Source organism: Sycon ciliatum, chromosome 10, assembly GCF_964019385.1.
Source record: "Sycon ciliatum chromosome 10, ocSycCili1.1, whole genome shotgun sequence".
Taxonomy (NCBI): Eukaryota; Metazoa; Porifera; class Calcarea; order Leucosolenida; family Sycettidae; genus Sycon; species Sycon ciliatum.
In genome coordinates, this window is record NC_088652.1 from 19,358,836 (window position 1) to 19,374,129 (window position 15,294).

General features: G+C 45.0%; 1 long non-coding RNA gene across 2 annotated transcripts in view; it reads right to left on the reverse strand.

The window, feature by feature from the left end:
• Positions 1-13,715, reverse strand: part of LOC135825852 (uncharacterized) — a 67,024-nt gene extending 53,309 nt beyond the window's left edge. Inside the window, exons 1-3 of one of the 2 annotated variants that reach the window (XR_010555156.1) lie at positions 13,673-13,715; positions 12,205-12,262; positions 10,014-10,061 (exon numbers count right to left, since the gene is read on the reverse strand). This is a non-coding gene — a long non-coding RNA (uncharacterized LOC135825852). Of the gene's footprint in view, positions 1-10,013; positions 10,062-12,204; positions 12,263-13,672 lie in introns of those variants that run through there. The other variant, XR_010555157.1, reaches the window with a different exon arrangement.
• Between the last annotated feature and the right edge of the window lie 1,579 nt (positions 13,716-15,294).

Sequence of the window (15,294 nt, forward strand, 5' to 3'; positions counted from 1 at the left end):
AAGTCATGCTGATATGGGTACGTCACCATGGTATTCGCGCGGTTTGGTACAACTTGTAAAAATTTATCGGCAACTCTTGAACCTTTGTACAACTTTGCTATAAAAAAGTCCAACATCGTACACCAAATCGCTTGTCGCATCGCAAAAGTTAAGCCAAGCTCAACTTCCGCGATGGCCCTATTGCAGCACTTGTGTGGGGTCCGCGATGGTTGCGATTTGGGGATTTCCCGGTTTCGCGGCTGTCGCATCTCGTGTCGCATCGCAAAAAAGCTTCTGTGAATCCCGCTTTAACTATTCACAGCAGTGCCAACATGTTGGCGTCACTGAATACGGGTGCCAGCGGCCTACAAGCAAACCTAAAATCAAATCAATGCGACCACAAACATCACAGCTGGGTAATGTTATAGAGAGGTACGTTGAAAGTGACACGTGGGCACAAATGGTCAAAAAGCGATAATTTCTCACCTTTCTGCCCGTTCCAAGCTCAAGAACTGACCATCGCCACCCTGATCTTGTTGTTAAGCTGGACATAGGGAAGTGCACGAAGAAAAAATGCCACATTTCAATAAACAACTTGCACAGGGCTGCTCAAAGGTGAAATCAAGCTAACTCGAAGTTTTGGGCCTTTTTGCCCGTGGTACGTTGAAAGTGACACGTGGGCACAAATGGTCAAAAAGTGGCCTACACGCAAACCAAAAATCAAATCAATGCGACCACTCACATCACAGCTGGGTCATGTTATAGAGAGGTACGTTGAAAGTGACACGTGGGCACAAATGGTCAAAAAGCGACAATTTCTCACCTTTCTGCCCGTTCGAACCTCAAGAAATGACCATCGCCACCCTGATCTTGTTGTTTAGCTGGACATAGGGAAGTGCTAGAAGAAAAAATGCCACATTTCAATCAACAACTTGCCCAGGGCTGCTCAAAGCTGAAATCAAGCTATCTCGAAGTTTTGGGCCTTTTTGCCCGTGATTCTTCAATTTACGACTAAACTATTCACAGCAGTCCCAAAATTTTGGCGTCACTGAATACGGGTGCCAGCGGCCTACAAGTAAACCAAAAATGAAAGCAATGCGACCACTCACATCACAGCTGGGTCATGTTATAGAGAGGTATGTTGAAAGTGACACGTGGGCACAAATGGTCAAAAAGCGACAATTTCTCACCTTTCTGCCCGTTCGAAGCTCAAAAACTGACCATCGCCACCCTGATCTTGTTGTTTAGCTGGACATAGGGAAGTGCACGAAGACAAATGCCACATATCAATAAACAACTTGCCCAGGGCTGCTCAAAGCTGAAATCAAGCTATCTCGAAGTTTTGGGCCTTTTTGCCCGTGATTCTTCACTTTGCGGCTAAACTATTCACAGCAGTGCCAAAATTTTGGCATCACTGAATACGTGTGCCAATGGCCTACAAGCAAACCAAAAACCAAATCAATGTGACCACTCACATCACAGCTGGATAATGTTATAGAGAGGTACGTTGAAAGTGACACGTGGGCACAAATGGTCAAAAAGCGACAATTTCTCACCTTTCTGCCCATTGCAAGCTCAAGAACTGACCATCGCCACCCTGATCTTGTTGTTTAGCTGGAGACAGGGAAGTGCACGAAGAAAAATGCTACATTTCAATAAACAACTTGCCCAGGGCTGCTCAAAGCTGAAATCAAGCTATCTCAAAGTTTTGGGCCTTTTTACCCGTGATTCTTCACTTTGCGACTAGACTGTTCATAGCAGTGCCAAAATTTTCGCGTCACTGAATACGAGTGCCAGCGGCCTACAAGCAAACCAAAAATCAAATCAATGCGACCACTGACATCACAGCTGGGTCATGTTATAGAGAGGTATGTTGAAAGTGACACGTGGCACAAATGGTCAAAATGCGACAATTTCTCACCCTTATGTCCGTTCGAAGCTCAAGAACTGACCATCGGCACCCTGATCTTGTTGTTTAGCTGGACATAGGGAAGTGCACGAAGAAAAAATGCCACATTTCAATAAACAACTTGCCCAGGGCTGCTGAAAGCTGAAATCAAACTACTAGTATCTCGAAGTTTTGGGCCTTTTTGCCCGTGATTCTTCACTTTGCGACTAAACTATTCACAGCAGTGCCAAAATTTTGGCGTCACTGAATACGGGTGCCAGCGGCCTACACGCAAACCAAAAATCAAATCAATGCGACCACTCACATCACAGCTGGGTCATGTTATAGAGAGGTACGTTGAAAGTGACACGTGGGCACTAATGGTCAAAAAGCGACAATTTCTCACCTTTCTGCCCGTTCGAACCTCAAGAAATGACCATCGCCACCCTGATCTTGTTGTTTAGCTGGACATAGGGAAGTGCACGAAGAAAAAATGCCACATTTCAATCAACAACTTGCCCAGGGCTGCTCAAAGCTGAAATCAAGCTATCTCGAAGTTTTGGGCCTTTTTGCCCGTGATTCTTCAATTTACGACTACAGTCCATTCATAAAAAGATGGGTCCTGGCTCTGGCGAGCTCCCGTATTTGGCGATTTTTCGTGATTTCATCGTACACAGTGCAGTGCTGCGAACTTTGAAATTTGAAAAAGGGTCCAAAAAGGGTGCCTGAACTGGGGTTCGAACCGCAGAATGCACTGTTGCAGGCGGGGTCAAACGGCCTGGATTTTGATGGTTTTTCCCAATTCAGTGCTTTTGGGGCAAAACCTGGCCGAAATCCTATTCTTGCTATGGCTTGCTTTTTGGACAAAAAAACTTCAGAAACATAATTGGAAGAGGATTCCATATGGGATTGCAGAAAAAAATTCTAAAAAAACTCAACGTTTGACCCATTTATGGCCAAAAGCTAGAAGTTCATTTTTTTCTGAATGGACTGTAAACTATTCACAGCAGTCCCAAAATTTTAGCGTCACTGAATACGGGTGCCAGCGGCCTACAAGCAAACCAAAAATGAAAGCAATGCGACCACTCACATCACAGCTGGGTCATGTTATAGAGAGGTATGTTGAAAGTGACACGTGGGCACAAATGGTCGAAAAGCGACAGTTTCTCACCTTTCTGCCCGTTCCAAGCTCAAAAACTGACCATCGCCACCCTGATCTTGTTGTTTAGCTGGACATAGGAAAGTGCACGAAGACAAATGCCACATTTCAATAAACAACTTGCCCAGGGCTGCTCAAAGCTGAAATCAAGCTATCTCGAAGTTTTGGGCCTTTTTGCCCGTGATTCTTAACTTTGCGGCTAAACTATTCACAGCAGTTCCAAAATTTTGGCATCACTGAATACGAGTGCCAATGGCCTACAAGCAAACCAAAAATCAAATCAATGCGACCACTCACATCACAGCTGGGTCATGTTATAGAGAAGTACGTTGAAAGTGACACGTGGGCACAAATGGTCAAAAGGCGACAATTTCTCACCTTTCTGCCCGTTCGAAGCTCAAGAACTGACCATCGCCACCCTGATCTTGTTGTTTAGCTGGACATAGGGAAGTGCACGAAGAAAAATGCCACATTTCAATAAAAAACTTGCCCAGGGTTGCTCAAAGCTGAAATCAAGCTATCTCGAAGTTTTGGGCCTTTTTGCCCGTGATTCTTCACTTTGCGGCTAAACTATTCACAGCAGTGCCAAAGTTTTGGCGTCTCTGAATACGGGTGCCAGCGGCCTACAAGCAAACCAAAAATCAAATCAATGCGACCACTCACATCACAGCTCTGTTATGTTATGGAGAGGTACAAAAGTGACACGTGGGCACAAATGGTCAAAAAGCGATAATTTCTCACCTTTATGCCCGTTCGAAGCTCAAAAACTGACCATCGCCACCCTGATCTTGTTGTTTAGCTGGACATAGGGAGGTTCACGAAGAAAAAATTCCACATTTCAATAAACAACTTGCCCAGGGCTGCTCAAAGCTGAAATCAAGCTATCTCGAAGTTTTGGGCCTTTTTGCCCGTGATTCTTCACTTTGCGAATAAACTATTCACAGCTGTGCCAAAATTTTGCCATCACTGAATACGGGTGCCAGCGGCCTACAAGCAAACCAAAAATCAAATCAATGCGACCACTGACATCACAGCTGGGTCATGTTATAGAGAGGTATGTTGAAAGTGACACGTGGCACAAATGGTCAAAATGCGACAATTTCTCACCCTTATGTCCGTTCGAAGCTCAAGAACTGACCATCGGCACCCTGATCTTGTTGTTTAGCTGGACATAGGGAAGTGCACGAAGACAAAATGCCACATTTCAATAAACAACTTGCCCAGGGCTGCTGAAAGCTGAAATCAAACTACTAGTATCTCGAAGTTTTGGGCCTTTTCGCAGGTGATTCTTCACTTTGCGACTAAACTATTCACAGCAGTGCCAAAATTTTGGCGTCACTGAATACGGGTGCCAGCGGCCTACACGCAAACCAAAAATCAAATCAATGCGACCACTCACATCACAGCTGGGTCATGTTATAGAGAGGTACGTTGAAAGTGACACGTGGGCACTAATGGTCAAAAAGCGACAATTTCTCACCTTTCTGCCCGTTCGAACCTCAAGAAATGACCATCGCCACCCTGATCTTGTTGTTTAGCTGGACATAGGGAAGTGCACGAAGAAAAAATGCCACATTTCAATCAACAACTTGCCCAGGGCTGCTCAAAGCTGAAATCAAGCTATCTCGAAGTTTTGGGCCTTTTTGCCCGTGATTCTTCAATTTACGACTAAACTATTCACAGCAGTCCCAAAATTTTAGCGTCACTGAATACGGGTGCCAGCGGCCTACAAGCAAACCAAAAATGAAAGCAATGCGACCACTCACATCACAGCTGGGTCATGTTATAGAGAGGTATGTTGAAAGTGACACGTGGGCACAAATGGTCGAAAAGCGACAGTTTCTCACCTTTCTGCCCGTTCCAAGCTCAAAAACTGACCATCGCCACCCTGATCTTGTTGTTTAGCTGGACATAGGAAAGTGCACGAAGACAAATGCCACATTTCAATAAACAACTTGCCCAGGGCTGCTCAAAGCTGAAATCAAGCTATCTCGAAGTTTTGGGCCTTTTTGCCCGTGATTCTTAACTTTGCGGCTAAACTATTCACAGCAGTTCCAAAATTTTGGCATCACTGAATACGAGTGCCAATGGCCTACAAGCAAACCAAAAATCAAATCAATGCGACCACTCACATCACAGCTGGGTCATGTTATAGAGAAGTACGTTGAAAGTGACACGTGGGCACAAATGGTCAAAAGGCGACAATTTCTCACCTTTCTGCCCGTTCGAAGCTCAAGAACTGACCATCGCCACCCTGATCTTGTTGTTTAGCTGGACATAGGGAAGTGCACGAAGAAAAATGCCACATTTCAATAAAAAACTTGCCCAGGGTTGCTCAAAGCTGAAATCAAGCTATCTCGAAGTTTTGGGCCTTTTTGCCCGTGATTCTTCACTTTGCGGCTAAACTATTCACAGCAGTGCCAAAGTTTTGGCGTCTCTGAATACGGGTGCCAGCGGCCTACAAGCAAACCAAAAATCAAATCAATGCGACCACTCACATCACAGCTCTGTTATGTTATGGAGAGGTACAAAAGTGACACGTGGGCACAAATGGTCAAAAAGCGATAATTTCTCACCTTTATGCCCGTTCGAAGCTCAAAAACTGACCATCGCCACCCTGATCTTGTTGTTTAGCTGGACATAGGGAGGTTCACGAAGAAAAAATTCCACATTTCAATAAACAACTTGCCCAGGGCTGCTCAAAGCTGAAATCAAGCTATCTCGAAGTTTTGGGCCTTTTTGCCCGTGATTCTTCACTTTGCGAATAAACTATTCACAGCTGTGCCAAAATTTTGCCATCACTGAATACGGGTGCCAGCGGCCTACAAGCAAACCAAAAATCAAATCAATGCGACCACTCACATCACAGCTCGGTCATGTTATAGAGAGGTACGTTGAAAGTGACACGTGGGCACAAATGGTCAAAAAGCGATAATTTCTCACCTTTCTGCCCGTTCGAACCTCAAGAACTGACCATTGCCACCCTGATCTTGTTGTTAAGCTGGACATAGGGAAGTGCACGAAGAAAAAATGCCACATTTCAATAAACAACTTGCCCAGGGCTGCTCAAAGCTGAAATCACCCTATCTCGAAGTTTTGGGCCTTTTTGCCCGTGATTCTTCACTTTGCGACTAAACTATTCACAGCAGTGCCAAAATTTTGGCGTCACTGAATACATGTGCCAGCGGTTCACAAGCAAACCAAAAATGAAATCAATGCGACCACTCACGTCACAGATGGGTCATGTTATAGAGAGGTACGTTGAAAGTGACACGTGGGCACATATGGTCAAAAAGCGACAATTTCTCACCTTTATGCCCGTTCGAACCTCAAGAAATGACCATCGTCACCCTGATCTTGTTGTTTAGCTGGACATAGGGGAGTGCACGAAGAAAAATGCCACATTTCAATAAACAACTTGCCCAGGGCTGCTCAAAGCTGAAATCAAGCTATCTCGAAGTTTTGGGCCTTTTTGCCCGTGATTCTTCACTTTGCGACTAGACTATTCACAGCAGTGCCAAAATTTTCTCGTCACTGAATACGACTGCCAGCGGCCTACAAGCAAACCAAAAATCAAATCAATGCCACCACTCACATCACAGCTCGGTCATGTTATAGAGAGGTATGTTGAAAGTGACACGTGGGCACAAATGGTCAAAAAGCGACAATTTCTCACCTTTCTGCCCGTTCGAAGCTCAAGAACTGACCATCGCCACCATGATCTTGTTGTTTAGCTGGACATAGGGAAGTGCACGAAGAAAAAATGCCACATTTCAATAAACAACTTGCCCAGGGCTGCTCAAAGCTGAAATCAAGCTATCTCGAAGTTTTGGGCCTTTTTGCCCGTGATTCTTCACTTTGCGACTAAACTATTCACAGCAGTGCCAAAATTTTGGCGTCACTGAATACACGTGCCAGCGGCCTACAAACAAACCAAAAATCAAATCGATGCCACCACTCACGTCACAGCTGGGTCATGTTATAGAGAGGTACGTTGAAAGTGACACGTGGGCACAAATGGTCAAAAAGCGACAATTTCTCACCTTTCTGCCCGTTCGAAGCTCAAGAACTGACCATCGCCACCCTGATCTTGTTCTTTAGCTGGACATAGGCAAGTGCACGAAGAAAAAATGTCACATTTCAATAAACAACTTGCCCAGGGCTGCTCAAAGCTGCAATCAAGCTATCTCGAAGTTTTGGGCCTTTTTGCCCGTGATTCTTCACTTTGCGGCTAAACTATTCACAGCAGTGCCAAAATTTTGGCGTCACTGAATATGGGTGCCAGCGGCGTACAAGCAAACCAAAAATGAAATCAATGCGACCATTCACATCACACTTGGGTTATGTTATAGAGAGGTACGTTGAAAGTGACACGTGGGCACAAATGGTCAAAAAGCGACAATTTCTAACCTTTCTGCCCGTTCCAAGCTCAAGAACTGACCATCGCCACCCTGATCTTGTTTTTTAGCTGGACCTAGGGAAGTGCACGAAGAAAAAATGCCACATTTCAATAAACAACTTGCCCAGGGCTGCTCAAAGCTGAAATCAAGCTATCTCGAAGTTTTGGGCCTTTTTGCCCCTGATTCTTCACTTTGCGACTAAACTATTCACAGCAGTGCCAAAATTTTGGCGTCACTGAATACGGGTGCCAGCGGCCTACAAGCAAACCAAAAATCAAATGGATGCCACCACTCACGTCACAGCTGAGTCATGTTATAGAGAGGTACGTTGAAAGTGACACGTGGGCACAAATGGTCAAAAAGCGACAATTTCTCACCTTTCTGCCCGTTCGAAGCTCAAGAACTGACCATCGCCATCCTGATCTTGTTCTTTAGCTGGACATAGGAAAGTGCAAGAAGAAAAAATGCCACATTTCAATAAACAATTTGCCCAGGGCTGCTCAAAGATGAAATCAAGCTATCTCGAAGTTTTGGGCCTTTTTGCCCATGATTCTTCACTTTGCGAATAAACTATTCACAGCAGTGCCAAAATTTTGGCGTCACTGAATACGGGTGCCAGCGGCCTACAAGCAAACCAAAAATTAATTCAATGCGACCACTCACATACAAGCTGGGTCATGTTATAGAGAGGTACTTTGAAAGTGACACGTGGGCACAAATGGTCAAAAAGCGACAATTTCTCACCTTTCTGCCCGTTCGAAGCTCAAGAACTGACCATCGCCATCCTGATCTTGTTGTTTAGCTGGACATAGGCAAGTGCACGAAGAAAAAATGCCACATTTCAATAAACAACTTGCCCAGGGCTGCTCAAAGCTGAAATCAAGCTATCTCGAAGTTTTGGGCCTTTTCGCCCGTGATTCTTCGCTTTGCGACTAAACTATTCACAGCAGTGCCAAAATGTTGTCGTCACGGAATACGGGTGCCAGCGGCCTACAAGCAAACCTAAAATCAAATCAATGCGACCACTCATATCACAGCTGGGTCATGTTATAGAGAGGTATGTTGAAAGTGACACGTGGGCACAAATGGTCAAAAAGCGACAATTTCTCACCTTTCTGCCCGTTCGAAGCTCAAAAAATGACCATCGCCACCCTGATCTTGTTGTTTAGCTGGACATCGGGAAGTGCACGAAGAAAAAATGCCACATATCAATAAACAACTTGCCCAGGGCTGCTCAAAGCTGAAATCAAGCTATCTTGAAGTTTTGGGCCTTTTTACCCGTGATTCTTCACTTTGCGACTAGACTATTCACAGGAGTGCAAACATTTTCGCGTCACTGAATACGAGTGCCAGCGGCCTACAAGCAAACCAAAAAATCAAATCAATGCGACCACTCACCTCACAGCTGGGTCATGTTATAGAGAGGTATGTTGAAACTGACACGTGGGCACAAATGGTCAAAAATCGACAATTTCTAACCTTTCTGCCCGTTCGAAGCTCAAGAACTGACCATCGCCACCCTGATCTTGTTGTTTAGCTGGACCTAGGGAAGTGCACGAAGAAAAAATGCCACTTTTCAATAAACAACTTGCCCAGGGCTGCTCAAAGCTGAAATCAAGCTATCTCGAAGTTTTGGGCCTTTTTGCCCCTGATTCTTCACTTTGCGACTAAACTATTCACAGCAGTGCCAAAATTTTGGCGTCACTGAATACGGGTGCCATCGGCCTACAAGCAAACAAAAAATCAAATCGATGCCACCACTCACGTCACAGCTGGGTCATGTTATAGAGAGGTACGTTGAAAGTGACACGTGGGCACAAATGGTCAAAAAGCGACAATTTCTCACCTTTATGCCCGTTCGAACCACAAGAACTGACAATCGCCACCCTGATCTTGTTGTTAAGCTGGACATAGGGAAGTGCACGAAGAAAAAATGCCACATTTCAATAAACAACTTGCCCAGGGCTGCTCAAAGCTGAAATCAAGCTATCTCGAAGTTTTGGGCCTTTTTGCCCGTGATTCTTCACTTTGCGGCTATATTATTCACAGCAGTGCCAAAGTTTAGGCGTCTCTGAATACGGGTGCCAGCGGCCTACAAGCAAACCAAAAATCAAATCAATGCGACCACTCACATCACAGCTGGGTCATGTTATAGCGAGGTACGTTGAAAGTGACACGTGGGCACAAATGGTCAAAAAGCGACAATTTCTCACTTTTCTGCCCGTTCGAAGGTCAAGAACTGACCATCGCCACCCTGATCTTGTTGTTTAGCTGGACATATGGAAGTTCAGGAAGAAAAAATTCCACAATTCAATAAACAACTTGCCCAGGGCTGCTCAAAGCCGAAATCAAGCTATCTCGAAGTTTTGGGCCTTTTTGCCCGTGATTCTTCACTTTGCGAATAAACTATTCACAGCAGTGCCAAAATTTTGGCGTCACTGAATACGGGTGCCAGCGGCCTACAAGCAAACCAAAAATGAAATCAATGCGACCACTCACATCACAGCTGGGTCATGTTATAGAGAGGTACGTTGAAAGCACGTGGGCACAAATGGTCAAAAAGCGACAATTTCTCACCTTTCTGCCCGTTCGAACCTCAAGAACTGACCATCGCCACCCTCATCTTGTTGTTTAGCTGGACATAGGGAAGTGCACGAAAGAAAATGCCAAATATAAATAAACAACTTGCCCAGGGCTGCTCAAAGCTGAAATCAAGCTATCTCGAAGTTTTGGGCCTTTTTACCCGTGATTCTTCACTTTGCGACTAGACTATTGACAGCAGTGCCAAAATTTTCGCGTCACTGATTACGAGTGCCAGCGGCCTACAAGCAAACCAAAAATCAAATCAATGCGACCACTCACATCACAGCTGGGTCATGCTATAGAGAGGTACGTTGAAACTGACACGTGGGCACAAATGGTCAAAAATCGACAATTTCTAACCTTTCTGCCCGTTCGAAGCTCAAGAACTGGCCATCGCCACCCTGATATTGTTGTTTAGCTGGACATAGGGAAGTGCACGAAGAAAAAATGCCACATTTCAATAAACAACTTGCCCAGGGCTGCTCAAAGATGAAATCAAGTTATTTCGAAGTTTTGGGCCTTTTTGCCCATGATTCTTCACTTTGCGAATAAACTATTCACAGCAGTGCCAAAATTTTGCCGTCACTGAATACGGGTGCCAGCGGCCTACAAGCAAACCAAAAATCAAATCAATGCGACCACTCACATCACAGCTGGGTCATGTTATAGAGAGGTACGTTGAAAGTGACACGTGGGCACAAATGGTCAAAAAGCGACAATTTCTCAACTTTATGCCCGTTCGAAGCTCAAGAACTGACCATCGCCATCCTGATCTTGTTCTTTAGCTGGACATAGGCAAGTGCACGAAGAAAAAATGCCACATTTCAATAAACAATTTGCCCAGGGCTGCTCAAAGATGAAATCAAGCTATCTCGAAGTTTTGGGCCTTTTTGCCCATGATTCTTCACTTTGCGACTAAACTATTCACAGCAGTGCCAACATTTTGGCGTCACTAAATACGGGTGCCAGCGGCCTACAAGCAAAACAAAAATGAAATCAATGCGACCACTCACATCACAGCTGGGTCATGTTATAGAGAGGTACGTTGAAAGTGACACGTGGGCACAAATGGTCAAAAAGCGACAATTTCTCACCTTTCTGCCCGTTCGAAGCTCAAAAACTGACCATCGCCACCCTGATCTTGTTGTTTAGCTGGACATAGGAAAGTGCACGAAGAAAAAATGCCACATTTCGATAAACAATTTGCCCAGGGCTGCTCAAAGCTGCAATCAAGCTATCTCGAAGTTTTGGGCCTTTTTGCCCGTGATTCTTCCCTTTGCGGCTAATCTATTCACAGCAGTGCCAAAATTTTGGCGTCACTGAATACGGGTGCCAGCGGCCTACAAGAAAACCAAAAATAAAACCAATGCGACCACTCACATCACAGCTGGGTCATGTTATAGCGAGGTACATTGAAAGTGACACGTGGGCACAAATGGTCAAAAAGCGACAATTTCTCACTTTTCTGCCCGTTCGAAGTTCAAGAACTGACCATCGCCACCCTCATCCTGTTGTTTAGCTGGACATAGGGAAGTTCACGAAGAACAAATTCCACATTTCAATAAACAACTTGCCCAGGGCTGCTCAAAGATGAAATCAAGTTATTTCGAAGTTTTGGGCCTTTTTGCCCGTGATTCTTCACTTTGCGGCTAAACTATTCACAGCAGTGCCAAAGTTTTGGCGTCTCTGAATACGGGTGCCAGCGGCCTACAAGCAAACCAAAAATGAAATCAATGCGACCACTCACATCACAGCTGGGTCATGTTATAGCGAGGTACGTTGAAACTGACACCTGGGCACAAATGGTCAAAATTCGACAATTTCCCACTTTTCTGCCCGTTCGAAGGTCAAGAACTGACCATCGCCACCCTGATTTTGTTGTTTAGCTGGACATAGGGAAGTTCACGAAGAAAAAATTCCACATTTCAATAAACAACTTGCCCAGGGCTGCTCAAAGCTGAAATCAAGCTATCTCGAAGTTTTGGGCCTGTTTGCCCGTGACTCTTCACTTTGCGAATAAACTATTCACAGCAGTGCCAAAATTTTGGCGTCACTGAATACGGGTGCCAGCGGCCTACAAGCAAACCAAAAATCAAATCAATGCGACCACTCACGTCACGGCTAGGTCATGTTATAGAGAGGTACGTTGAAAGTGACACGTGGGCACAAATGGTCAAAAAGCGACCATTTCTCACCTTTATGCCCGTTCGAAGCTCAAGAACTGACCATCGCCACCCTGATCTTGTTGTTTAGCTGGACATAGGGAAGTGCACGAAGAAAAAATGCCACATTTCAATAAACAACTTGCCCAGGGCTGCTCAAAGCTGCAATCAAGCTATCTCGAAGTTTTGGGCCTTTTTGCCCATGATTCTTCACTTTGCGACTAAACTATTCACAGCAGTGCCAAAATTTTGGCGTCACTGAATACGGGTGCCAGCGGACTACAAGAAAACCAAACATGAAATCAATGCGACCACTCACATCACAGCTGGGTCATGTTATAGAGAGGTATGTTGAAAGTGACACGTGGGCACAAATGGTCAAAAAGTGGCAATTTCTCACCTTTCTGCCCGTTCGAAGCTCAAAAACTGACCATCGCCACCCTGATCTTGTTGTTTTGCTGGACATAGGGAAGTGCACGAAGAAAAAATGCCACATTTCAAAAAACAATTTGCCCAGGGCTGCTCAAAGCTGCAATCAAGCTATCTCGAAGTTTTGGGCCTTTTTGCCCGTGATTCTTCACTTTGCGGCTAAACTATTCACAGCAGTGCCAAAGTTTTGGCGTCTCTGAATACGGGTGCCAGCGGCCTACAAGCAAACCAAAAATCAAATCAATGCGACCACTCACATCACAGCTGGGTCATGTTATAGCGAGGTACGTTGAAACTGACACGTGGGCACAAATGGTCAAAAATCGACAATTTCCCACTTTTCTGCCCGTTCGAAGGTCAAGAACTGACCATCGCCACCCTGATCTTGTTGTTGAGCTGGACATAGGGAAGTTCACGAAGAAAAAATTCCACATTTCAATAAACAACTTGCCCAGGGCTGCTCAAAGCTGAAATCAAGCTATCTCGAAGTTTTGGGCCTGTTTGCCCGTGATTCTTCACTTTGCGAATAAACTATTCACAGCAGTGCCAAAATTTTGCCGTCACTGAATACGGGTGCCAGCGGCCTACAAGCAAACCAAAAATCAAATCAATGCGACCACTCACATCACAGCTGGGTCATGTTATAGAGAGGTACGTTGAAACTGACACTTGGGCATAAATGGTCAAAAATCGACAATTTCAAACCTTTCTGCCGATTCGAAGCTCAAGAACTGACCATCGCCACCCTGATCTTGTTGTTTAGCTGGACCTAGGGAAGTGCACGAAGAAAAAATGCCACATTTCAATAAACAACTTGCCCAGGGCTGCTCCAAGCTGAAATCAAGCTATCTCGAAATTTTGAGCCTTTTTGCCCCTGATTCTTCACTTTGCGACTAAACTATAAACAGCAGTGCCAAAATTTTGGCGTCACTGAATATGGGTGCCAGCGGCCTACAAGCAAACCAAAAATCAAATCGATGCCACCACTCACGTCACGGCTAGGTCATGTTATAGAGAGGTACGCTGAAAGTGACACGTGGGCACAAATGGTCAAAAAGCGACAATTTCTCACCTTCCTGCCCGTTCGAAGCTCAAAAACTGACCATCGCCACCCTGATCTTGTTGTTTAGCTGGACATAGGGAAGTGCACGAAGAAAAAATGCCACATTTCAATAAACAACTTGCCCAGGGCTGCTCAAAGCTGAAATCAAGCTATCTCGAAGTTTTGGGCCTTTTTGCCCGTGATTCTTCACTTTGAGGCTAAACTATTCACAGCAGTGCCAACATTTTGGCGTCACTGAATACGGGTGCCAGCAGCCTACAAGCAAACCAAAAATGAAATCAATGCGACCACTCACATCACAGCTGGGTCATGTTATAGAGAGGTATGTTGAAAGTGACACGTGGGCACAAATGGTCAAAAAGCGACAATTTCTCACCTTTCTGTCCGTTCGAAGCTCATAAAATGACCATCGCCACCCTGATCTTGTTGTTTAGCTGGACATAGGGAAGTGCACGAAGACAAAATGCCACATTTCAATAAACAATTTGCCCAGGGCTGCGCAAAGCTGCAATCAAGCTATCTCGAAGTTTTGGGCCTTTTTGCCCGTGATTCTTCACTTTGCGGCTAAACTATTCACAGCAGTGCCAAAATTTTGGCGTCACTGAATATGGGTGCCAGCGGCCTACAAGAAAACCAAAAATGAAATCAATGCGACCACTCACATCACACTTGGGTTATGTTATAGAGAGGTACGTTGAAAGTGACACGTGGGCACAAATGGTCAAAAAGCGACAATTTCTCACCTTTCTGCCCGTTCGAAGCTCAAAAAATGACCATCGCCACCCTGATCTTGTTGTTTAGCTGGACATCGGGAAGTGCACGAAGAAAAAATGCCACAATTCAATAAACAACTTGCCCAGGGCTGCTCAAAGCTGAAATCAAGCTATCTTGAAGTTTTGGGCCTTTTTACCCGTGATTCTTCACTTTGCGACTAGACTATTCACAGCAGTGCAAACATTTTCGCGTCACTGAATACGAGTGCCAGCGGCCTACAAGCAAACCAAAAAATCAAATCAATGCGACCACTCACCTCACAGCTGGGTCATGTTATAGAGAGGTATGTTGAAACTGACACGTGGGCACAAATGGTCAAAAATCGACAATTTCTAACCTTTCTGCCCGTTCGAAGCTCAAGAACTGACCATCGCCACCCTGATCTTGTTGTTTAGCTGGACCTAGGGAAGTGCACGAAGAAAAAATGCCACTTTTCAATAAACAACTTGCCCAGGGCTGCTCAAAGCTGAAATCAAGCTATCTCGAAGTTTTGGGCCTTTTTGCCCCTGATTCTTCACTTTGCGACTAAACTATTCACAGCAGTGCCAAAATTTTGGCGTCACTGAATACGGGTGCCATCGGCCTACAAGCAAACAAAAAATCAAATCGATGCCACCACTCACGTCACAGCTGGGTCATGTTATAGAGAGGTACGTTGAAAGTGACACGTGGGCACAAATGGTCAAAAAGCGACAATTTCTCACCTTTATGCCCGTTCGAACCACAAGAACTGACAATCGCCACCCTGATCTTGTTGTTAAGCTGGACATAGGGAAGTGCACGAAGAAAAAATGCCACATTTCAATAAACAACTTGCCCAGGGCTGCTCAAAGCTGAAATCAAGCTATCTCGAAGTT